The sequence below is a fragment of the Hyla sarda genome, chromosome 1, assembly GCF_029499605.1.
Source record: "Hyla sarda isolate aHylSar1 chromosome 1, aHylSar1.hap1, whole genome shotgun sequence".
NCBI lineage: Eukaryota > Metazoa > Chordata > Amphibia > Anura > Hylidae > Hyla > Hyla sarda.
The window spans coordinates 220,989,022-221,013,306 of record NC_079189.1 but is presented as its reverse complement, the minus strand read 5'-3'; the positions used below and the strand labels follow the sequence as shown (position 1 = coordinate 221,013,306).

At 46.2% G+C, this 24,285-nt stretch overlaps 1 protein-coding gene across 2 annotated transcripts in view; it reads right to left on the bottom strand.

The window, feature by feature from the left end:
• The window catches only part of HPSE (heparanase), a 147,161-nt gene that overhangs the window by 57,232 nt on the left and 65,644 nt on the right, over positions 1 to 24,285 (bottom strand). For both annotated transcript variants that reach the window (XM_056568783.1, XM_056568784.1), the window contains one exon: positions 11,815 to 11,883. The gene's annotated coding sequence lies outside the window, so the exon portion shown is untranslated. The remainder of the gene's footprint in view (positions 1 to 11,814; positions 11,884 to 24,285) is intronic.

Here is a 24,285-nt window from a genome sequence, read left to right as displayed (position 1 = left end):
GATTATACCTTACCTGACATCAGTGAGGACGAGGAAGGGGACATGAGTAGCTCGGCATCTGTCCTTGTGCAAATGGGGTCTTTCATGCTGTCGTGCCTGTTGAGGGACCCTCGTATAAAAAGGATGAAGGAGAACAACTTGTACTGGGTGTCCACACTACTAGACCCCCGGTATAAACATAAAGTGCCTGACATGTTACCGCATTACAGCAAGGCGGAAAGGATTCAGCAGATCCAAAATAAATTAAGAAGTATGCTGTACACAGCGTATAAGGGTCATGTCACAGCACAACAGGGATCTAACAGGGGAAGAGGTGAAAGTAATCCTCCTCCTCCTCCCACGAACACGCCGGCAAGGGCAGGATGCTGTACAGACATGCTGTTGATGGAGGACATGTGGAGCTTTTTAAGTCCTACGCATCGCCACAGCCCTTCGGGGTCCACCATCAGAGAACGACTTGACCAACAGGTAGCAGAATACCTGGCCTTAACCGCAGATATCGACACTCTGAGGAGCGATGAACCCCTTGACAACTGGGTATTCCAGCTTGACCTGTGGCCTGGGCTATCCCAATTTGCGCTCGAACTTCTGGCCTGTCCTGCTTCAAGTGTCCTGTCAGAAATGACCATCAGTGCAGCAGGAGGTATTGTCACTGAGAAGAGGAGTCGCCTTGGTCAAAAAAGTCTGGATTACCTCACCTTTCTTAAGATGAATGAGGGATGGATCCCAAAGGGACTAACACTGGGCGATACATTTGACTGAACAAGGCCTGATCAGATGAGCTGCCTTGGGCTAAAAATGGTCCACACGCTACTGTATTTGAACTCTGAATGCCGGATGACTTGCGTGACTTATCCGCCACCAAGTAGGGTTCAAGCCGCAATGTTTTAGGGCACTTTCTGCATGGCGAAACAAACAGAAGTTTTTCTGGATGCTGCTACAGCAGCGGCCGCGACAATACCCAATTTTTCATCCATGTGTACATCCCTAATTTTTCTGGCCTCTGCTGCTGCACTTGTTATGGTGCTGCAATTTTTCTGGCCGCTGCTACAGCTGTGGCTGCGACAATACCCAATTTTTCAGGCATGTGTACATGCCTAATTTTTCTGGTACTCTCTGCTGACATCTCTGTCCATTTTGGCAACCGTGGATATTAGATGTATGCTAAGGGTAGCATGGTGGCACAGAGGTTAGCAGCGCTGGGGCCTTGGGTTCAAATCCCACTATGTGCTGCCTCAAGGGGGGCTCTAACTATGTGCTGCCTAATATGGGGGAATCTTATGTGCTGCCTAAAGGGGAGCTCTAACTATGTGCTGCCTAACACGGGGGAATCTATGTGCTGCCTAAAGGGGGGATCTAACTATGTGATGTCTAAAGGTGGGCTCTAACTATGTGCTGCCTAATATGGGGGAATCTTATGTGCTGCCTAAAGGGGAGCTCTAACTATGTGCTGCCTAACATGGGGGAATCTATGTGCTGCCTAAAGGGGGGATCTAACTATGTGCCAACTATGTGCTACCTAAAGGCAGGCTCTAACTATATGCTGCCTAAAGGGGGGCTCTAACTATGTGCTGCCTAATATGGGGGAATCTATGTGCTGCCTAAAGCGGGCTAAAGGACGTTATTCCAAACCATTAAGGAATGTTAGGTGATTTATGCCCTTTATGGATTAAAACCAGACTATGGATCAACTATGTAATTTTCCATGGGAGTTTTGCCATGGATCCCACTCCGGCACGCCACAGTCCAGGTGTTAGTCCTCTTGAAACAACTTTTAAATCACTATTGTGCCCAGAAAGAGTCCCTGTGGGTTTTAAAATTCAACTGCCCATTGAAGTCAATGGCTGTTCGCCCGGTTCGCCGGTTCGCGAACTTTTGCGGAAGTTCGCGTTCGAGCTTCGTGAACCGAAAATGTTATGTTCGCGACATCACTAATTACAAGTAGAGTAACGCATTGATCATTGTGTTGACCACAGAAAGTGCAATGTTATACATGGACTTGGTGTAACAGTCACTAACATATATTTACACAGAGTTTTCAGACCAAAGGACCGTTTTCCCAGTGACTACTAGGAGGTAACCAGAAATGTTTAAAAGTAAAACGTAACCTTTATTAAATATAATAAATGAAACAGGTGATCCCATAAAATTACAATGCTCTGTCACTTTTCAGCAACAGTTTTCAATATGGTGGGGTTTAGACTTTTATGTGGACCTGGGGGTTCTTCACCATGTGACTGAGATCTAAATATATCTGTATTGCACTAGAACTGTCGTTATCATGTCTGAACCAACCCAATCGTGATGTTAAAGGGGTATTCCAGGCCAAAACTTATTTTTATATATCAACTGGCTCCGGAAAGTTAAACAGATTTGTAAATTACTTCTATTAAAAAATCTTAATCCTTCCAATAGTTATTAGCTTCTGAAGTTGAGTTGCTGTTTTCTGTCTAACTGCTTTCTGATGACTCACGTCCCAGGAGCTGTGCAGCTCCTATGTGGATATTTTCCCATCATGCACAGCTCCCGGGACGTGACATCATCATTGAGCTTTTAGACAGAAAACTTCAGAAGCTGATAACTATTGGAAGGATTAAGATTTTTTAATAGAAGTAATTTACAAATCTGTTTAACTTTCTGGAGCCAGTTGATATATAAAAAAAAAATTTGCCTGGAATACCCCTTTAAGAATCACACAATAATAGCCAATCACACCATAGTTATATTCTATTACAAGATCAGACGGTATAATGTATAGACCAGAAACTGCTAGTGCCAATAGCAGCAACTTCATGCTATGGCTAGCCATTGCAATTAGGGTTGCCACCTGGCCGGTATTTTACCGGCACAGCTGGTATTTGGCCACCCTGCCGGTACTTTTATATTAAAAATGCTAGCAACAGAATGGCTGGTATTTATCCAACCAATCCTCCTACTCCCGGAATGTTTCACCATATACTATACCAGTGTTTCCCAACCAAAGCGCTTCCAGCTGTTGCAAAACTACAACCAACTCCCAGCATGTCCAGACAGCCAACGGCTGTGAATGGATTATGAATTGTAAGAGCTGTATATAGAAGCCGGCAGGCAGCGCGATGTAGCCGCATGTACCGCTGGCTTGTTAACTTAAAGGGGTAGTCCAGTGGTGAAAAACGTATCCCCTATCCTAAGGATAGGGGATAAGTTTGAGATCGTGGGGGGTCCGACCGCTGGGGCCCCCTGCGATCTCTCTGTACGGGGGCCAGGCTCTCCGGCCAGATAGCGGGTGTCAACCTCCGCACGAAGCGGCGGCTGACACGCCCCCTCAATACATCTCTATGGCAGAGCCAGAGATTGCCGAAGGCAGCGCTTCGGCTCTGCCATAGAGTTGTATTGAGGAGGTCGACACGCCCCCTTTCCGCGGGCTGTCGGGGCGCTGTTGGGGCGCCGTACAGGAGATCACAGGGGGCCCCAGCGGTCGGACCCCCTGCGATCTTAAACTTATCCCCTATCCTTAGGATAGGGGATAAGTTGTTCACCACTGGGTTCACCACTGGACTACTCCTTTAAATGTGGATCACAGCGGATAATTCTATGGAGATCAGCTGCGATTCGCATTTATTAACTATACAAACTGGCGGTACATGCATCTACACTGCTCTTCCATATACACTGTCATAATTCATAATCCCCGCTGCCGGAACACAGGAGCTCTGATTGGTGAATAGCTATTGACCAATCAGAGCGCCGTCTCCCGGTGGTGGGGATTATGAATCATGATCTCTGGATAATGACCCGGTGCGATCTGCACCTCAGCCCCTGGACTACAACTCCCATCATGGGCAGAGTCTGTCCCAGAGTCTGTCCTCTGAGGTGGTGTATATTTACGCAAGAAAAGCGCTTTTACGCACATTTTTTTTTTGCATTAAAAAATTGCAGTTAACAAATTCGATTCTACAGCAGAAAGTGCTCTATGATAAACTTAAACTTAACCGTAAATATGGCTATGAAAAATCAGATTTTGCGCAAAAAAACTCTTGTGCAAATTTTTGCATTAAAAAATACACCAAAAAAGTTCTATATCTATATATATAAAACTCAACGTGTGTGTATGTATGTGTGTATGTGTGTATGTTCCAGCATCACGTCCAAACGGCTAAAGATATTAACATGAAACTTGGCACACATGTTACTTACATGTCAACAACAAACATAGGATAGGTGATTTAACCCTTACTCACCCCCATTTGCCAGGGGCGGGGTTTATGTTTAAAGTGCCATACAAGTCAATGGGAAACATATGTTACTGCATAACTTCCAAACGGCTTGAGATATTTTGATAATACTTGGTCACATGTTACTTATATGTCCACTTAAAATAAAGGATAGTTCATTTAACCCTTAACTACCCCCATTTGTGAGGGTTGGGTTTTTTGTTTAAAGTCCCATGCAAATCAATGGGAAATGTATGTTCCCACATAACTTCCCTACGGCTGGAGATATTTCAATAACTGGTACACATATTACGGGTTGGGATAGGAGGTCGACATAGGAGGTCGGGATAGGAGGACGGGATAGGAGGACGGGATAGGAGGACCGGGATAGGAGGACCGGTATAGGAGGACGCGATAGGAAGACGGGATAGGAGGTCGGGATAGGAGGTCGAGTAGGAGGACGCGATAGGAGGACGGGATAGGAGGTTGGGATAGGAGGTCGGGATAGGAGGTAGCGATAGGAGGACGGGATAGGAGGACGGGATAGGAAGAAGGGAAAGGAGGACGGGAAAGGAGGACAGCAACAAACATAGGATAGGTGATTTAACCCTTACTCACTCCCATTTGCCAGGGTCGGGGTTTTTGTTTAAAGTGCCATACAAGTCTATGGGAAATATGTTACTGCATAACTTCCAAACGGCTGGAGATATTTCGATAGTACTTGGTCACATGTTACTTATATGTCCACTTAAAATATAGGACAGTTAATTTAACCCTTAACTACCCCCATTTGTGAGGGTTGGGGTTTTTGTTTAAAGTCCCATGCAAATCAATGGGAAATGTATGTTCCCACATAACTTCCGTACGGCTGGAGATATTTCCATACCTGGTACACATATTATGGGTCGGGATATGAGGACGGGATGGGAGGTCAGGATAGTAGGTCAGGATAGGAGGTTGACATATGAGGACGGGATAGGAGGTCGAGATAGGAGGTCAAGATATGAGGACGGGAAAGGAGGATGGGATAGGAGGTCAGAATAGGAGGTTGGTATAGGAGGTTGGGATAGGAGGTCGAGATAGGAGGTCGAGATAGGAGGACGGGATAGGAGGTCGAGATAGGAGGTCGGGATAGGAGGTCAAGATAGGAGGATGGGATAGGAGGATGGGATATGAGAACAGGATAGGATTTTGAGATAGGAGGTCGAGAGAGGAGGTCGGGAGAGGAGGTTGGGATAGGAGGTTGGGATATGAGGACGGGATACGGGGTTGGGATATGACAACAATATATGAGGATGGGATATGAAGTCAAAAGCTTCCTACTTTGTTTATTTTCCTCCCCAACAAGGATAAGGAAGGAAAAACCGTGCAACGCTGGGTACTCAGCTAGTTTAGTATAAAAGTAAGTTTGACAGTATGGACAACGGGTTTCAAAGGTGGTACCTTCTTCTTTAGGTCCAGTTACACATTGTACAGAGTTCACACTTTATATACACAGTTTGGAATAAAAAAAACTGTTTGGAATTCAAACAACGGCAGGAGTAAGGGTCGCGGGGTCAGTGATAAAGTCACCGAGCCCCGTGGCTCTCCGCACACATTAGGCTACTCTGCATGGTATCTTTAACATCAAAGAATTGTGCCTGGTGCATTCAATAGATAGGTTAGAGATTATATACAGGATGTGGCCGAGTGTTGCTAAGAAGTGGAGTGCATGGTTGAGACTTTTATGGGAGACTTCATTGTACAATGCAATCCCAGGGGGCAGGTCAAAGTCAGCGGTTTTTACACTTTAGCATTATTGTGTTATTTAATTAAGATTGGCATATCTGGGTCAGTATGTCAACAAGGGGACCATATATGGAACTGGGTTAATTGAGAAAGACCTGTGACAGATCTGTGTCAATTGGTGTTGGAAAATAAACAAAGGGTCAGCGTGAGAGAACACAGTATGGTGGAACATAGAAATACAAGAAAGGCCAGTAGATGGCAGCATAGGGTAACTGAAGCTGGTAATGCAGGAATCAACCTGTAAAGTGAATTCAGATAATGATGGTGACTGTGGATACTTGTGTACCATGGGGGAGATGTATCAATGTTGTTATTGGTAGACGTTTTTTGTAGATAATTTTGGTTGGTCTAAATTTTGAGCAATTTCTCCAAATTTATCAAACTTGTGCAAGCCCCATGATACATTTCGTGCAATGGTCTAAATCTCCACACAGTTCTATTTGTAGACCTGTTCTACACCTCACAGGAATAGTGGTGTATCCTGGATGCTGGGATTTTGTTCTATTGTTTTTCAGGATTCCACTGAGGCTTTTTTTTGTCCACCAGCAAAAATGCCTGAAAAACGGTCCCAGCTTTTCCTGCATTTTGGTAATTTTTCTTGTGGGAGATTTATCAAAAACTGTACAGAGGAAGAGCGGTGCAGTTGCCCATGGCAACCAATCAGATTGCTTCTTTACAAAAATGAAAGGAGCAATCTGATAGGTTGCTATGGGCAACTGCACCGCTCTTCCTCTACATAGGTTTTGATTAATCTCTCCCCTTGTGTTTTTTCTTGCATTTTTGCTGGTGTGCGGAAACAAACATTTTTGTACCCTGTGTGCATTTTTTTCACTGCAGGTACTACTCCATGGGTCGGATGCAGAGCGCCCGCCCTACGGAGTGTAAGGAGGTGAGGAGTGATGTTTAGCATATACATATACAGGGTGCAGAGCATCACTACTTACCTCCGCCCGCTGTATAGTATACAGGGGGCATAGTGTATCCATGCATACTATACAGGAGCCCAGCAAGGAAAGAGTTAACCCACACTGCGCTCTCCTGTATATACAGCCATCTATAGATGACTGTATATACAGGATACAGTAGGCAGACAAGAACAGTTGGAGGCTCCCTGTTACACACTGCAGTATGGGCGCACTCACCAGGTGAGATTGCAAATGATGTCCTCAACTTTTTTTTTCTCATTTCAGATACGTGAATGGGGAGGACTACGTCAGATTCAGTGTATTGCGATGATGACCAGTTTTTTTTTAATGTCAATAAAAGGTTTAATGAGGGCTGTGTTTTTTTTTTTTAAATACATTTTTTTTCAATGCCAGGCTTAGCGTTAGCCACAAAAACCGCTAGCGCTAACCCCCAATTATTACCGCGTTACCCACCGCCACAGGGTTGCCGGGAAGAGCCAGTACCAACAGGCCTGGAGTGTCAAAAATAGCGCTCCTGGATGGGGTTATTTAGGTTGGGGAGAGCCAGTAACAATGGTCCTTGCCCACCCTGGTAACGTCAGGCTGTTGCTGATTGGTTGGTGTCTGACTGACACTGAAAATATGGGGAACCACACACTTTTTTTTATTACAAAAAAAAACAACACATAGGCTTCCCCATATTTTCAGTGTCAATCAGACACCAACCAATCAGCAACAGCCTGACATTACCAGGATGGGCAAGGACCATTGTTACTGGCCCTCCCAAGCCTAAATAACCCCAGCCTGTTACCGCCTAGGCCAAGGAGCGCTATTTTTGATGCTCCGGGCCTGTTGGTAACGGCTCTTCCCGGCACCCCTGTGGCGGTGAGTACCGGGGTAATAATAGGGGGCTAGCGCTAGCTGTTTTCGGGGCTAACGCTAAGCCCAGCTTAGTAATAGATTCCATCTACAAGACAAAATTTCAATTATAAAAAACACAACACATGAAATAAAAAATGGATTTAAAAAAACACTCCCCCACAGCCCTCGTTAACCCTTTTATTGACATTAAAAAAATGCTAGTCATCGTCACACTCCACCGAATCTCAGGTAGTCCTCTGCATTCCCTTATCTGAAATGACAAGAAAATAAAAACACGAAAAATGGGTCAGTACATTTTTGGCGCTCTCCCCTGTGTAGAGCGCACATAATGCAGTGTGTTCCTAAAGAGGGAGCCTCCAATTGTTGCTAAACTACAACTCCCATCATGGGGGCTGTAGGTAAACAACAGCTGGAGTCTCCCTGTTTGGGAACACACTGCCAAAAAGGCTCTGTTCCCATTATGCAAAACGCATAATGAGAACAGAGCCATACTTACCACCCTGGCTTCAGCCCTGGACTGTGAAGCTCCGCCCCCTAATGATGTCATCACTAGGGGGCAGGGGCGGAGAAGTTGCAAGGGGTCTCAAGAGTGAGACCCCTGAGATCCGTCAGTCTGCCCTTGGACTACTACTCCCATCATGGGAAATGTTGTGTCCCATGATGGGAGTAGTTGTAGTACCGCAGTGCTGAGGGATGGCTCTTACACATCCCCCAGCTGCGAAACTGTATTGTGACTGTTAGGACTACTACTCCCATCATAGACAGACTCTGTCCATGATGGGAGTTGTAGTCCTCGGGCTGAAGGACAGATCGCAGCAGGTCATTCTCCAGAGACCCGCTGCGATCTGCATTTATTAACTTAAAAAGCCAGCGGCAACACTGCACTCCCCTCCCCCCCCCCCCCCTCCTCCTGTATACAGATGTCACGATTCATAATCCCCGCCGCCGGGAGACCGGAGCTCTGATTGGTGGAAAGCTATTCACCACTATTAGCCAATCAGAGCTCCTGTCTTCTGGTGGGGATTATGAATTGTGACAGGTCTATACAGGGGAGCGAGTGGAGCCGCTTCTACAGTATATAATTGTTATGTGTACTGTACCCCCCCCACACTAATTCTATAGTGAGCGCTGGGACCGCTGTGTGATTGACAGGTCCCCAGCGCAAGTGTCCGGCCCCACTGACCTTTACATGTTATAAATCTTTATGATACACACTGCCCGTCCTCCTCTTCATTCTTCTGATACCGGAGACGCGCGGCTTCTGCTTTCACTATAGACAGAGCGCCCCCTGCCGTTGTCTGGCCCCAGTCCTGTGCAGTGTGGAGGCCGGGAGGGGGCGCTCTGTCTATAGACTATGATACAGAAGCCGCGCGTCTCCGGCATCAGAAAAATGAAGAGGAGGACGGGCAGTGTATATCATGAAGATTTAGAACATGTAAAGGTCAGTGGGGCCGGACACTTGCGCTGGGGACCTGTCAATCACACAGCGGTCCCAGCGCTCACTATAGAATTAGTCTGGGGGGGGGGGTACAGTACACATAACAATTATATACTGTAGAAGCAGCTCCACTCACTCCCCTGTATAGACCTGTCACAATTCATAATCCCCACCAGAAGACAGGAGCTCTGATTGGCTAATAGTGGTGAATAGCTTTCCACCAATCAGAGCTCCGGTCTCTCGGAGGCGGGGATTATGAATCGTGACATCTGCATACGGGAGCCGGCGGCAGCGCAGTGGAGCCGCACGTACCGCCGGCTTTTTAAGTTAATAAATGCAGATCGCAGCGGGTCTCTGGAGAATGACCTGCTGCGATCTGTCCTTCAGCCTCAGGACTACAACTCCCATCATGGACAGAGTCTGTCCATGATGGGAGTAGTAGTCCTAACAGTCACAATAGAGTCCCGCAGACGGGGGATGTGCGTCTCTCAGCGCTGCAGTACTACAACTACTCCCATTATGGGACAGATTCTGTCCCATGATGGGAGTAGTTGTAGTACTGCAGTGCTGAGAGACAGCTCCTGCACCCCCCACCTGCATCTTCCACCGTCTGCCATTTTCTACGAGTCCTTGCTAGCACTCTTAGGTTTAGACTACTTTTCTTGCAAAAAAGCGCATTTGCGCAAAAAAAAACATCTACTTTTTTTTGCGCAATTGATAAATACCAGTCCACTGGATTAGGTGGTGTACGGTAGACCAAACTGGTGACAACTTTAGAAAACTGTCCACCAAAAAAAACGCAGCTCTATGCAAAAAAAGCGCAATTGCGCAAAATTTGTAGACGTGAAAAATGGTCTAAATGCAATGATACATGTCCCCCCATGTGTTTTTATGTTATGATAATAATAAGGCAGTTTGATTGTCTAATGCCGTGAGTATTTTATAAACCGGTCAGTGTGTGAAAAGCACCTTTTTGTGCCACATCTGTAGGCACCTTTGATGGCGGTGGATGTTAGTGAGATCTTTTGTAGTTTCTTGTTGTGGCGTCTTAATCTGCTCGGAGCCACCATGCTTCTCAGAGTGGGGGCTCTGCGGTAGGTGATTTTTGTTTTTTTGGAAGTGTGGTTCTCAGAATGGTGTCAGTATGTGCAGTGTTTTTCCAGTATGGTATGAATGCGGTTATAAGCTGAGTTGTATGTGGTAATTAAATTGTGGTTATTCTGCTTGTCTTTCTTGGTGTCTTCTGTCATATTTTTGTTTGTTTTGGGTTTAAAGCAATCTTCTTGAGTTAGATAATTTGTTTTGTTGTATGCTTCTTTGAGCAATGGTTCTGGGTAACCTTTTTCTTTAAAGTGGTCATACAGTATTTTTGCGTGATTGTAGAAGTTATTTTGTTTGGTACAGAGTCTTTTTATTCTTTTTTACTGACTGTATGGTATGTTTGTCCTCCATTTTTTGTGGTGACCGCTGTTAAAGGGTAAATAGCTGTTGGAGTCAACTTGTTTGAAGCATGTGATGGACATACTGACCCAGATCTGTCAATCTTAATTAAAAAACACAAAAATGCGTAATAACTGTTCCTACAATGAATTTGCCCATACAAGTCTCAACCATTCACTCCACTGCTTAGCAATTTACACACAGCCACATCCTGTACATAGGCTCTAACCAGCCTATTAAATTCAATGGGCAAAATTCATTGATGTTAAAGATACCATGCATAAAAGCCTAATGTGACTGTGCGGAGAGCCACAGGGCTCGGTGACGTTATCACTGACCCCGTGACCCTCATTTCCGCCATTTTTTGAATTCCAAACTGTGTATATTAAGTGTGAACTCTGTACAATGGACATGAAGTAGAAGGTACCGCCTTTGAAATGCATTGTCCATACTGTCAAACTGCCTTTTTATACTTAATAAAGACGGCACTGTTCTACACTATCTGAAGTCTCCAGGAGTGCGCCTTTGAGACAAAAATCAGACCTTTCTTCCGAAGTCAGCCCCTCCATGCTGTCTTCCCACAAGCTGTTTCTTCCCACAACCTCCAAACTCCACTATGGCCAAGACCAAAGAGCTGTCGAAGGACACCAGAAACAAAACTGTAGACCTGCACCAGGCTGGGAAGACTGAATCTGCAATAGGCAAGCAGCTTGGTGTGAAGAAATCAACTGTGGGAGCAGGTATTAGAAAATGGAAGACATACAAGATCACTGATAATCTCCCTTGATCTGGGGCTCCACACAAGATCTCGTGGTGTCAAAGTGATCATAAGAACGGTGAGCAAAAATCCCAGAACAACATGGAGGAACCTAGTGAATGACCTGCAGAGAGCTGGGACCAAAGTAATAGTAATAAGGCTACCATCAGTAACACACTACACTGTCAGGGACTCAAATCATGCAGTTCCAGACGAGTCCACCTGCTTAAGCTAGTACATGTCCGGGACCCGTCTGAAGTTTGCTAGAGAGCATTTGGATGATTCAGAAGAGGATTGGGAGAATGTCATATGGTCAGATGAAACCAAAGTAGAACTTTTTGGTAAAAACTCAGCTCGTCATTTTTGGAGGAGAAAGAATACTGAGTTGCATTTAAAAAACACCTTACTTACTGTGATGCATGGGGGTGGAAACATCATGCTTTGGGGCTGTTTTTCTGCCAAGGGACCAGGACGACTTATCTGTGTAAAGGACAATGATGAAAGATGAAACATGGCTGGATCTTTCAGTATAACAATAATCCCAAACACACCGCCCGGGCAACGAAGAAGTGGCTTTGTAAGAAGCATTTCAAGGTCCTGGAGTGGTCAGGCTCCAGATCTCAACCCCATACAAACCTTTGGAGGGAGTTGAAAGTCCATGTTGCCCAGCATGGAGGAATGGGCCAAAATACCAGCAACAGTGTGTGAAAACCTTGTGAAGACTTACAGAAAACATTTGACCTCTGTCATTGCCAACAAAGGGTATATAACAATTGAGATTAACTTTTGTTATTGACCAAATACTTATTTTCCACCATAATTTGCAAATAAATTCTTTAACCTCTTGGGGAAGCAGGGCGTATGCATATGCCCTGCATCCTCAATCCATAAGGAACAAGGGCATACCTGTACGCCCGTGGGAATTCCGGTCCCCGCCGCTCACCTGGCATGGATCGGACCGGGATGCCTGCTGAAATCATTCAGCAGACATCCCATGACGACAATCCCGGGTCAATCGGGTCCCAGGTGACCCGGAAAAAAAGGGTGACATGTGCTGGCCGAGATGGCACCTATCATCCTTTAGCAGCAGGAGTGAGGTGGCACTGGTGCCACTTCACAATCGTCCTGATTCGTCGTCCGTTACAAATCCGGCTGACAAATCAGGACTCCTGCTGTGGGGGTGTCCCTAACGGCACCTGCTCCGCCCCTATTCCGGAGAGTGAGAACGGGTGCCTTGGAGTTAGTACCTGAGTGGGGGCCCCCGATCCTGCCGCCGATATCCCCAGGAGTCAGCGGCAGGCAGGAGAATCCGGTATGCACTGCAGCAGGAGGTAATGCTGGCCTTCTGCTGTTGCTTGGCAACAAGTCCCAGCATACACAAGAGGGCATGCTGGGAGTTGTTATGCAACAGCAGAAGGCACAACTACAACTCCCAGCATGCCCTTGGTAGTTTGTGCATGCTGGGGGTTGCAGTTATGCAACAGCTGGAGGCACAATTTTTCTATGAAAAAGTGTGCCTCCAGCTGTTGCATAACTAAAAACCCCAGCATGCACTGACAGCAAAAGGGCCTGCTGGGAGTTGCAGTAGTGTGCCTCCAGCTGTTGTATAACTACAAGTCCCAGCATGCCCTTCGGTTGTTAGTGCATGCTGAGAGTTGTAGTTTTGCAACAGCTGAGGGCACACTGATTGCGAAACACAGAGTTTGTTACCTAACTCAGTGTTTCGCAACCAGTGTGCCTCCAGCTGTTAAAAACTACAACTCCCAGCATGCACTGATAAACCCTACATGCTGGGAGTTGTAGTTTCGCAACAGCTGGAGGCACACTGGTTGTGAAACACTGAGTTAAGTAACAAACTCCCAGTGTTTTGCAACCAGTGTGCCTCCAGCTGTTACATAACTACAATCCCCAGCATGCAAGGACAGCCAAAGGGCATACTGGGAGTTTGCCCCCCCCCCAATGGGAATGTACAGGGCACAGGGTACATTCACACAGGTGGGGGTTTACAGTGAGTCTCTCGCTGCAAGTTTGAGATGCAGCTAATTTTCTGCTGCAGCTCAAACTCCCAGCAGGAAACTCGCTGTAAATCCCCACCTGTGTGAATGTACCCTAAAAACACTACACTACACTACACTAGCCCATAATAAAAAGTAAAACACTACGCATACATATACCCCCCCCCCCCCCCCAATAAAAATGAAGAACATCTGGTACGGCATTTTTTCCAAAACTGAGCCTCCAGCTGATGCAAAACAACAACTCCCAGTATTGCCGGACAGCCATTGACTGTCCAGGCATGCTGGGAGTTTTGCAACAGCTAGAGGCACCCTGTTTATGAAACACTGCCATAGGGTAATTTTGGTATCGGAGGCAAGTGTAATTCTTGCATCCGGGTCCTACCCTATGCAAATCCCTAATTTAGGCCTCAAATGTGCATGGCGCTCTCTCACTTCAGAGCCCTGTCATATTTCAAGGCAACAGTTTAGTGCCACATATGGGGTATTTCCGTACTCGGAAGAAATTGTCTAACAAATTTTGGGGGCTTTTTTTCCTTTTACCCCTTATGAAAAGGTAAAGTTGGGGTCTACACCAGCATGTGATTGTAATTGTTTTTACTTTTTTACACTAACATGCTGGTGTTGCTCCATACTTTTTATTTTCTCAACAGGTAAAAGGAAAAAAAAGACCCCCAAAATTTGTAATTCAATTTCTCCTGAGTACGAAAATGCCCATTATGTGGGCGTAAAATACTCTGTGGGCACACAACAAGGCTCAGGAGTGAGAGCGCACCATGTACATTTGAGGCCTAAATTGGTTATTTGCACAGGGGTGGCTGAATTTTGGAAACTACACCCCTCATGTAATGTAATAAGGGGTACAGTGAGCATTTACGCCTCACAGGTGTCTGACAGATTTTTGGAACAGTGGTCCGTGAAAATGAAAAACGTAATTTTTCATTTGCACAGCCCACTGTTCCAAAGATCTGTCAAACGCCAGTGGGGTGTAAATGTTTGCACCCCTTATTATATTCTGTGAGGGGTGTAGTTTCCAAAATGGGGTCACATGTGGGGGAACATGCCCCCAAAAAACAATTTCAGCAAAATTTGCTTTCCAAAAGCCAAATGTGACTCCTTCTCTTCTGAGCATTGTAGTGCACCCGCAGAGCACTTGATGTCCACACATGGGGTATTTCCATACTCAGAAGAAATGGGGTTACAAATTTTGGGGTTGCATTTTCTCCTATTACCTCTTGTAAAAATGTAAAATTAGGGGGAAAAACAGCATTTTTGTGAAAATTTTTTTTTTTCTCATTAACACATACAACTTTAAAAGTCAAACACCTGTGGGGTGTTAAGGCTCACTGGTCCCCTTGTTACGTTCATTGAGGGGTGTAGATTCCAAAATAGTATGCCATGTGTTTTTTTTATTTTTGGCACCATAGGGGCTTCCTAAATGTGACATGCCCCCCAAAAACAATTTCAACAAAATTCACTCTTCAGAATCCCATTGTCACACCTTCCCTTCTGAGCCCTCTACTCTGCCCGCAGAACACTTTACATACACATATGAGGTATTTCCTTACTTGAGAGAAATTGCGTTACAACCTTTGGGGGATTTCTCTCCTTTTGCCCCTTGTAAAAAATAAAAAAATGGCTCTACAAGAACATGCGAGTGTAAAAAATGAAGATTTTGAATTTTCTCCTTCACTTTGCTGCTATTCCTGTGAAACACCTAAAGGGTTAACACACTTTCTGGATGTTATTTTGAATACTCTGAGGGTTGCAGTTTCTATAATGGGGTAATTTATGAGGTATTTCTCACAGAAAGGCCCCTCAAATCCATTTCAAACTTAACTGGTCCCTGAAACATTCAGATTTTGAATTTTTTGTGAAAATTTTGAAAATTACTGCTATACTTTGAAGCCCTCTAATGTCTTCAAAAAGTAAAATCATGTCAACTTTATGATGTCAACATAAAGTAGACATATTGTATATGTGAATCAATATATAATTTATTTGGAAGGTCTATTTTCCTTACAAGCAGAAAGTTTCAAAGTTAGAAAAATGCTAAATTTTCTAAATTTTCATGAAATTTGGGGATTTTTCACCAAGAAAGGATGCAAGTAACGACAAAAATGTACCACTATGTTAAAGTTGAATAAGTCATGAAAAAACAATCTCAGAATCAGAATAAAAGGTAAAAGCTTATTATTTATTAATGCATAAAGTGACAGTGGTCAGAAATGCAAAAAAGAGTCCATAGGGTGCATTCCCACCTGGCATATTTTGCTGCGTATTTGCTGCTGCGTATTTTCCTACCCATTGACTTCAATGGGAAAATAAAATATGGTACGTTCACACGAGCGGACTTGCAGTGGAAGGACCTCCGTATTCTGCCTTTATATGTGCCTGCTCGGAGTGGCAATACGCTGTTGCGAGCAGACCCAGAGCGATGTGCGAGTCGTCGCGCGCATGCGCAGTATAATCACACATCGCGGCAGCTCTCGGCCTAGCGCATTGAGCAGGAGGAGCGGCCGTGATGAGTTCGAGTACCCCACGCATGCGTGGCAACTCGCACATCGCTTCAGTGTGTCTGCACGTAGTGGCGTATTGCAGATACGAGCAGGCACATGTGAAGGCAGAATACAGAGGGTCCTTCAGCGGCGGATCCGCAGCGAAATACACTGCAAAAATCCGCTCGTGTGAACGTACCCTAAAGGTGAAAATGGGCAATGATTCACATAGCTATGATGAAAATTACAGGCCTCTCTCGTCTTTTTAAATGGGAGAACTTGCACAATTGGTGGCTGACTAAATACTTTTTTGCCCCACTGTATATACTACGGTACTATATAGTCCAACATGCTGGGAGTTTTAGTTTTTGTTTGGGACAGCTGCTGAGCCACAGGCTGTATCAGGGCATGCTGGGAGTTGTAGTTAGTAACTAACTGCAACTCCCGAATTTAATTAAAAAAAGTGCAAGAAGCGCAAAAAGTCACATTAAACCAAAAATGGTACTGTTTAAAACTACAGATGAGCCTGTATAAGGAGAAATAAAAAGTTATAGGGGTCCGAGTAGGACAAAATTTCCCCCGCATATGTGTATCCTGTGATATCATGCATATATGATTAAGTATGCAAATTAGCATGGCCGGTATTTTTTTTTGCAAGAAAGGTGGCAACCCTAGTTGCAATAATTGCAGAACCAGTTCAGCAACAGGCAAAAACAATTGCCTAAATCAGGGGTCCTCAAACTTTTTGAACAGGGGGCCAGTTCATAGTCGTTGGAGGGCCGGACTGGCAGTATAGTTCCCACACATTAGGTGCAATATAGTCCCCCACATTAGGCTGGCAGTAGAGTTCCCCCACATTAGGTGCAATATAGTCCCCCACATTAGGCTGGCAGTATAGTCCCCCCACACTAGGTGCAATATAGTCCCCCACATTAGGCTGGCAGTACAATTCCCCCACATTAGGTGCAATATAGTTCCCCACATTAGGTGCAATATAGTCCCCCACATTAGGCTGGCAGTAGAGTTCCCCCACATTAGGTGCAATATAGTCCCCCACATTAGGCTGGCAGTATAGTCCCCCCACACTAGGTGCAATATAGTCCCCCACATTAGGCTGGCAGTACAATTCCCCCACATTAGGTGCAATATAGTTCCCCACATTAGGTGCAATATAGTCCCCCACATTAGGCTGGCAGTACAGTCCCCCCACATTAGGTGCAATATAGTCCCCCACATTAGGCTGGCAGTATGTTCCCCCACATTAGGTGCAATATGTTCCCCCATATTAGGCTGGCAGTATAGTCCCCCATATTAGGCTGGCAGTATAGTCCCCCACATTAGGTGCAGTATAGTTTCCCCACATTAGGTGCAGTATAGTTCCCCCACATTAGGTAGGCAGTATAGTTCCCCCACATTAGGTGAAGTATAGTTCCCCCACATTAGGTGCAATATAGTCCCCTACATTAGGCTGGCAGTATGTTCCCCCTCATTAAGCTGGCAGTATAGTCCCCCCCCCCCACTTTAGGTGCAGTATGTTCCCCCACAGGCATACAGCCTCCAGCGATACAGTATGGCTGGAGGCTGTATGCCAGTGTACTGCCCCATTTCAGTGTTCCGACCACCACTCTGGCCATAGTATGCCTGCCCTGCGAGGGCCCTACCCGCGTGTGCTGCTCTCCGAGGTATGTAATATTTCTTATCTGCTCTGACCCCCCTCTCCTACCCTCCCCTCACCTCCTCCCCTCCTCCTCCCCCCCCCCCCCCCGCTTCCTCTCTCTCTCTCCCCCTCTGCGCCTCTCCCTTTTGTCTTTCTCCTCTCCTTTTTCTACTTTTTGCTCTCCCTGCTTCTCAACTGGACTGACAGTATTTGCCACCTTTGCTCGTAACCAGTTGCACTCTCAGGCTCCGACTCATCGCACTGACCTCTCTGTCTGCTGATAGCATCCGGTGCATTGCAGTGTTGTCTCACTTTCTTTCTGTCTCGACATTGCACCCCTTCTCCTATTGACTCACAGTTTGCACTGTTTGCAATATATCCTGACATGACTGATGCCTTATTGACAATCCCAGCAGCTTGTGCCTGCGTGCCGGGGCTCTTATATATTCCTTACTTATACGAGTGCCTTGAATTGCCATGTCTTTGTATTTCCTTACTGGTTGGTCCTACGGACCTGTTGGTTTTTTCTTTGTCTTCTGTATTGCTCTTAAAAATTCAATAAAAATTTCACTTAAAAAAAATTATAATAATTGGTCCTTGTCAGAACCCTAGCCAGCATAGGAAATTTTCCAGTCTCTTATCTCAAGTCAGTATTATTCAAGTGGGTGAAAAGCACCATAAGTCCCAGCAAGGCAACAGTGCTCCCAAAGTTTACACTGCATCCCTACTACTCTGCTTCGTATTGTGTGTACTACCATCTGCGAAAATGGGGAAAAGTTTGAATGAAAGCACTCACCACATCAGATGGCTGAAAATTCTCTTCAATCTTTATTCACATGACAAGACGCAGGCAGGGGATGAAGGTGCAGGGCAGCAGGATGGTGTAGGCAGGGGAAAAGGTCAAAAGGCTGGGGCAACGTTTCACACCAAGCGTTGCTTTCTCAAGCCCTCAATCGGCACCTGCTCAGTAAATGGCAGTAATCCGCAATCCGACCTCGGTGTTATCCCCGGTGTCTGGCCCAGAAGGAGTTGTCTCCACCTTGTACCGTGTATAGGCTAATGGTGCCCTGCCATCACGAAGTGATAAGCATTACTTGCACCCCTGTGTCACCACAAATCTTGGCATCCACGAACACAATTTAATGTGTGCTTAAGGAGACCCCCAAGTCTGAACTGTACCGATACCTCAGTGCGACAGATTGTGCGCCAGATTTATTGTACGGGACTTTGCTTAACATAAGCTATATAAATTAGGTATTGCTATCATCATACCGACCTACAGAATAAAGATAACAAAATTTTTACTACACAGTGAACGTCACAAAAAAATTTTACATTTCAAAAATGTTCACATTTTTCTCAATATTTTGGAGTTTTCCACAAAAAAGGCTGCATGTAGCAATAAAATTGTGCCACTAGCAGGCTAGAATTCCACAAAGGTTTTTAGGGCAAAAACACCCCAAAAAATTCCCATTCTGCAGCATGGTGTTTTTTCTATGAAAAAACATTGTGGCCAGATGTTAGCTGCAAGTTAACAGGGAACTGAAAAATGCCATATCGGGCAATATGTACTTAATGTTTTATGTTCATATTTCTCACCACAAGCCCTTGGTCAATTGGTCAATTGGAGGCAACCAATGATGGCTTGGGCCAGGAAATATGAATTAATTTGTGGTGAACTTAGGTTAGGAGCAGCCCTAGCCGGCTGGGGAGAGGAGCGCCATTGCCGCCCGCTTCCCCGGAGTTCAAGTTATGATGGCAGCGGGTCTCAGGAGTGAGGAGCACCGGGACTACTACCATCATGCAACAGAGTCTGTTCCATGATAGAAATAGCAGAGCCAGAGTTAAATATAAAGTACCTGAAATAAAAAATTAAAAAAGTTCACATACACATACATTATACAAAAACATACATTATACAAAAAAAATACATATATTACACAAAATAAATAATTTTTACACACTTTTTTTATATTATTGGCAGTTATTAATTACCTGCCCAGCTCCTGAAAATAGTTTTTTTCCAATAAAAGATAAATAATTTTAAAATTTCAAAAATTTGTTCCCTACAATTTCCTCTATCCCTACTGAATATTTCTCTTTTTTTATGGTACCCCACTAAATTCCTCCAAAGAAAAAAAAAATACCTCCCTCAGGGAAACTTCCAAAGGGCAAAAAAAAAAATGCAGAAAGATAAAAACGCCAGGGAAAACACAAACGCAGGAACAATCTGTGGCAGTTTTTCAGATGTTTTTTCTGGGACTTAAGTCAGAACAAATCCTAAGTGGATTTCTATCCATATAAAGTACAAATATTTTTTGAATCTCTTTGCTCAGTAAAAGCATTTTAAAGTTAATACCACTTAGAGCAGTGATTCCCAGCCGCGGTGCCGCGGCACATGTGTGTGCCGTTCGCCACTTGCCGTGGTGCCGCTGGATTTTGCTGTGATTTTTTATATTTTTTTTTATTGATTTTTTTTTTTATTGTTTTTTTTATTTTTTAAATATCCCGCCCCAGCCTGCGCGCTTATGACTGGCGGCGCAGGGGGGAAGGGAAGCCTGTGTGCGCACTGCGCACACAGCGTCCCCCTCCCCCTTCTACCTTGCGGTGCAGTGGGCCGAAAATGGGTCCCTGGGGCGGAACGATCTTCACTTGTGCCGGACTCCCGTGCCTGCCGTGGACCTGCAAGCTGCGCGGACAGGCTTGCTTAAGGTACTGTACCCTTTCCACCCCTCTGTTACCCCTTCTCAACCCTGTCCAACCCCCCCCCCCCCCCCATCACCCGGGTCCACCGTATACCCCCCCTGTCACCCATGTCCACCCCCCCCCCCGTCACCCCTGTCCACCCTCCAGTCATCCCGTTCACCCCCCATCACCCATGTCCACCCCCGTCCACCCTCCTGTCATCCCTGTCACCCCCGTCCACCCTTCTGTCATCCCTCTGTCACCCATGTTCACCCTCCTGTCGACCCATGTCCACTCCTCTGCACCCTTGTCCACTCCTCTACACCTCTCTGTCCACTCCTCTGCACCCCTGTCCACTCCTCTACACCTCTCTGTCCACTCCTCTGCACCCCTGTCCACTCTTCTACACCCGTCACCCATGTACACTCCTCTATACCCCTCTGTCCACTCCTCTACACCCCTGTCACCCATGTACGCTCCTCTACACCCCTCTGTACACTCCTCTACACCCCTGTCACCCATGTATGCTCCTCTACACCACTCTGTCTGCTCCTCTACACCCCTGTCACCCATGTATGCTCCTCTACACCCCTCTGTCCGCTCCTCTACACCTCTCTGTCCACTCCTCTACACCCCTGTCACCCATGAACGCTCCTCTTCACCCCTCTGTTCGCTCCTCTACACCTCTCTGTCCACTCCTCTACACCCGTCACCCATGTACGCTCCTCTACACCCCTCTGTTCGCTCCTCTAAACCTCTCTGTCCACTCCTCTACACCCCTCTGTCCACTCCTCTACACCCCTGTCACCCATGTACGCTCCTCTACACTCCTCTGTACACTCCTCTACACCCCTGTCACCCATGTACGCTCCTCTACACCCCTCTGTCCGCTCCTCTACACCCCTCTGTCCACTCCTCTACACCCCTCTGTCCACTCCTCTACACCCCTGTCACCCATGTACGCTCCTCTACACCCCTCTGTACGCTCCTCTACACCCCTCTGTCCGCTCCTCTACACCCCTCTGTCCACTCCTCTACACCCCTCTGTCCACTCCTCTACACCCCTGTCACCCATGTACACTCCTGTACACCCCTCTGTACGCTCCTCTACACTCCTCTAAACCCCTTTGTCACCCATGTCCACCCCTCTACATCCCTATGTCACACATGTACACTCTTCTACACCCCTCTGTCACCCATTTAAAAAAAAGTTCAGCACCTAAGAGATTTGTTTTGCAGGTTTAACGGTGAAGAATTGTGTGTGGAAGAAATCGTGATGATCGCCTGGACCAGATGGAGAAGAGAAGGCAACATTGCAAATTAGAGAAGATGTCATTGGTGAGTTGCTGTATAAAGCAGCACTTTAAACTACATACCCACTGATAAATAGATATAGTGCATTGCATTTTTTACCATTTTCCCCCCTTTTTTTTATTTTTATTTTTTTGCTCGTCAACCTCTGTAGCGGTGCCCCACGGAATTTTTTTTTTTCGAGGTGTGCCCCGACCCGAAAAAGGTTGGGAAACACTGACTTAGAGACACAGATCAGAATTGAAAAAGGGGGCTTAGTCATTAGAGGAGTGAAATGAAAACGTATCCCCTATCCTAAGGGGCCCTCATCTCTTTGCCGAAATAGCGCGTTTTGACCACCGCATGATGTAGCAGTCGACACGCCCCCTCAATACATTTCTATGGCAGAGGCGGAGACTGCCGAATCCAGCGCTCCGACTCTCCCATAGAGATGTATTGATGGGGCGTTGACTGCCGGGGCCCTGCACGGGAGATCGTGGAGGGCCCCTGCGGTCAGGCCCACTGCGATTTGAAACTTATCCCCTATCCTTAGGGGGATACGTTTTCTTATCCTGGAGTACTCCTTTAAGGTAAAACAGGCAGCGGCCTTAACAGAGTTCATTTAAATATCTAGACAACTATTCAGTGCCTAAGTATACCGTAGAAGGAAGATGTACAGTAAGTGTTCAGAAGTGTGCTCATACAGTACATATGAACAGCCAGAAGATGGCAGTATTGATCTAGCTTGTATTCTCAAGCCTATATTGTGGATCCTAGCCATGATTAGATTTAGGCGTGTCGGCTGCCGCATCATTCAGTGGTCAGACATGCCCCCTTGCCGTTGACTGCCGGGGCCCTGCACGGGAGATCGTGGAGGGCCCCTGCGGTCAGGCCCACTGCGATTTGAAACTTATCCCCTATCCTTAGGGGGATACGTTTTCTTATCCTGGAGTACTCCTTTAACCCCTTCCCGACCTATGACATACCTGTACGTCATGGGTGGCAAGGTGTTCCCGACCCATGACATACAGGTACGTCATGAACATTTTTGCCGCTACTCGCGGCATCCCGCAGCGCCCGGAAAGATGGTGGCTATCACTGATAGCCAGCCATCTTACCATGCGACCACGGGGGGTGTCGTCCCGAGCGGTCCCGGCGGTCCCGGCGTCCTCCATGCGGTCCCGGCGGCGCTGCGTCCTGGCGGTGAGTTTCCGGCAGTGGGGCGGCATCTTCATTGGCAGCAGTGAGATCGCCGTAAAGCGATCTCACTGTAGCCTCTGGGAGTTTCAAAACTGCAACTCCCAGCATGCCCAGACAGCCTTTGGCTTTCTGGGCATGCTGGGAGTTGTAGTTTTGCAACATCTGGAGGTCCACAGTTTGGAGACCACTGTATAATGGTCTCCAATCTGTGCTCTTCCAGATGTTGCAAAACTACAACTCCCAGCATGCTCAGTCTGTCCAGGCATGCTGGGAGTTGTAGTTCTCTAACATCTGGATGAGCACAGATTGGAGACCATTATACAGTGGTCTCCAAACTGTGGACCTCCAGATGTTGCAAAACTACAACTCCCAGCATGCCCAGACTGCCCAAGCATGCTGGAAGTTGTAGTTTGGCAACATCTGATCCTTCAGATATTGCCGAACTACAACTTCCAGCATGCCTGGGCAGTCTGGGCATGCTGGGAGTTGTAGTTTTGCATCAACTGGAGGCACACTAGTTGGGAAACATTGTCCGTTTCCTACCTCAGTGCCTCCAGCTGTTGCAATTGTTGCAAAACTATAACTCCCAGCATGCACTGAAAGACCATGCATGCTGGGAGTTGTAGTTTTGCAACAGCTGGAGGCACACTGGTTTGGAAACACTAAGTTTGTTTGCAAAATACTTGAAAGTTTATTACTTAACTTAGTGTTTCCAAACCAGTGTTCCTCCAGCTGCACTACAACTCCCAGCATGCACGGACAGCCAAAGGGCATGCTCGGAGTTTGCAACAGCTGGATGTTTGCCCCCTCCCCCCTATGTGAATGTACAGGGTACACTCACATGGGCGGAGGTTCACAGTGAGTGCTGCAAGTTTGAGATGGCGCAAATTTTGTGCTGCAGCTCAAACTCCCAGCGGCAAACTTGCTGTGAACCTCTGCCCATGTGACTGTACCCTAAAAACACTACACTACACTGACACTAACCTAAAATAAAAAGTAAAAAACACTACATATACACATACCCCTACACAGCCCCCCCTCCCCCCCAAAAAATGAAAAACGTCTGGTACGCTACTGTTTCCAAAACGGAGCCTCCAGCTGTTGCAAAATAATAACTCCCAGTATTGCCGGACAGCCATTGACTGTCCAGGCATGCTGGGAGTTTTGCAACAGCTGGAGGCACCCTGTTTGGGAATCACTGGTGTAGAATACCCCTATGTCCACCCCTATGCAAATCCCTAATTCAGGCCTCAAATGCGCATGGCGCTCTCTCACTTTGGAGCCCTGTCGTATTTCAGGGCAACAGTTTTGGGACACATATGGGGTATCGCCGTACTCGGAAGAAATTGCCTTACAAATTTTTGGGGTCTTTTTCTTCTTTAACCCCTTATGAAAAGGTGAAGTTGGGGTCTACAGCAGCATGTTAGTGTAAAAAAATAAATTTTTTACACTAACATGCTGGTGTTGCCCTATACTTTTCATTTTCACAAGAGGTAAAAGGGATAAAAGACCCTCTAAATTTGTAATGCAATTTCTC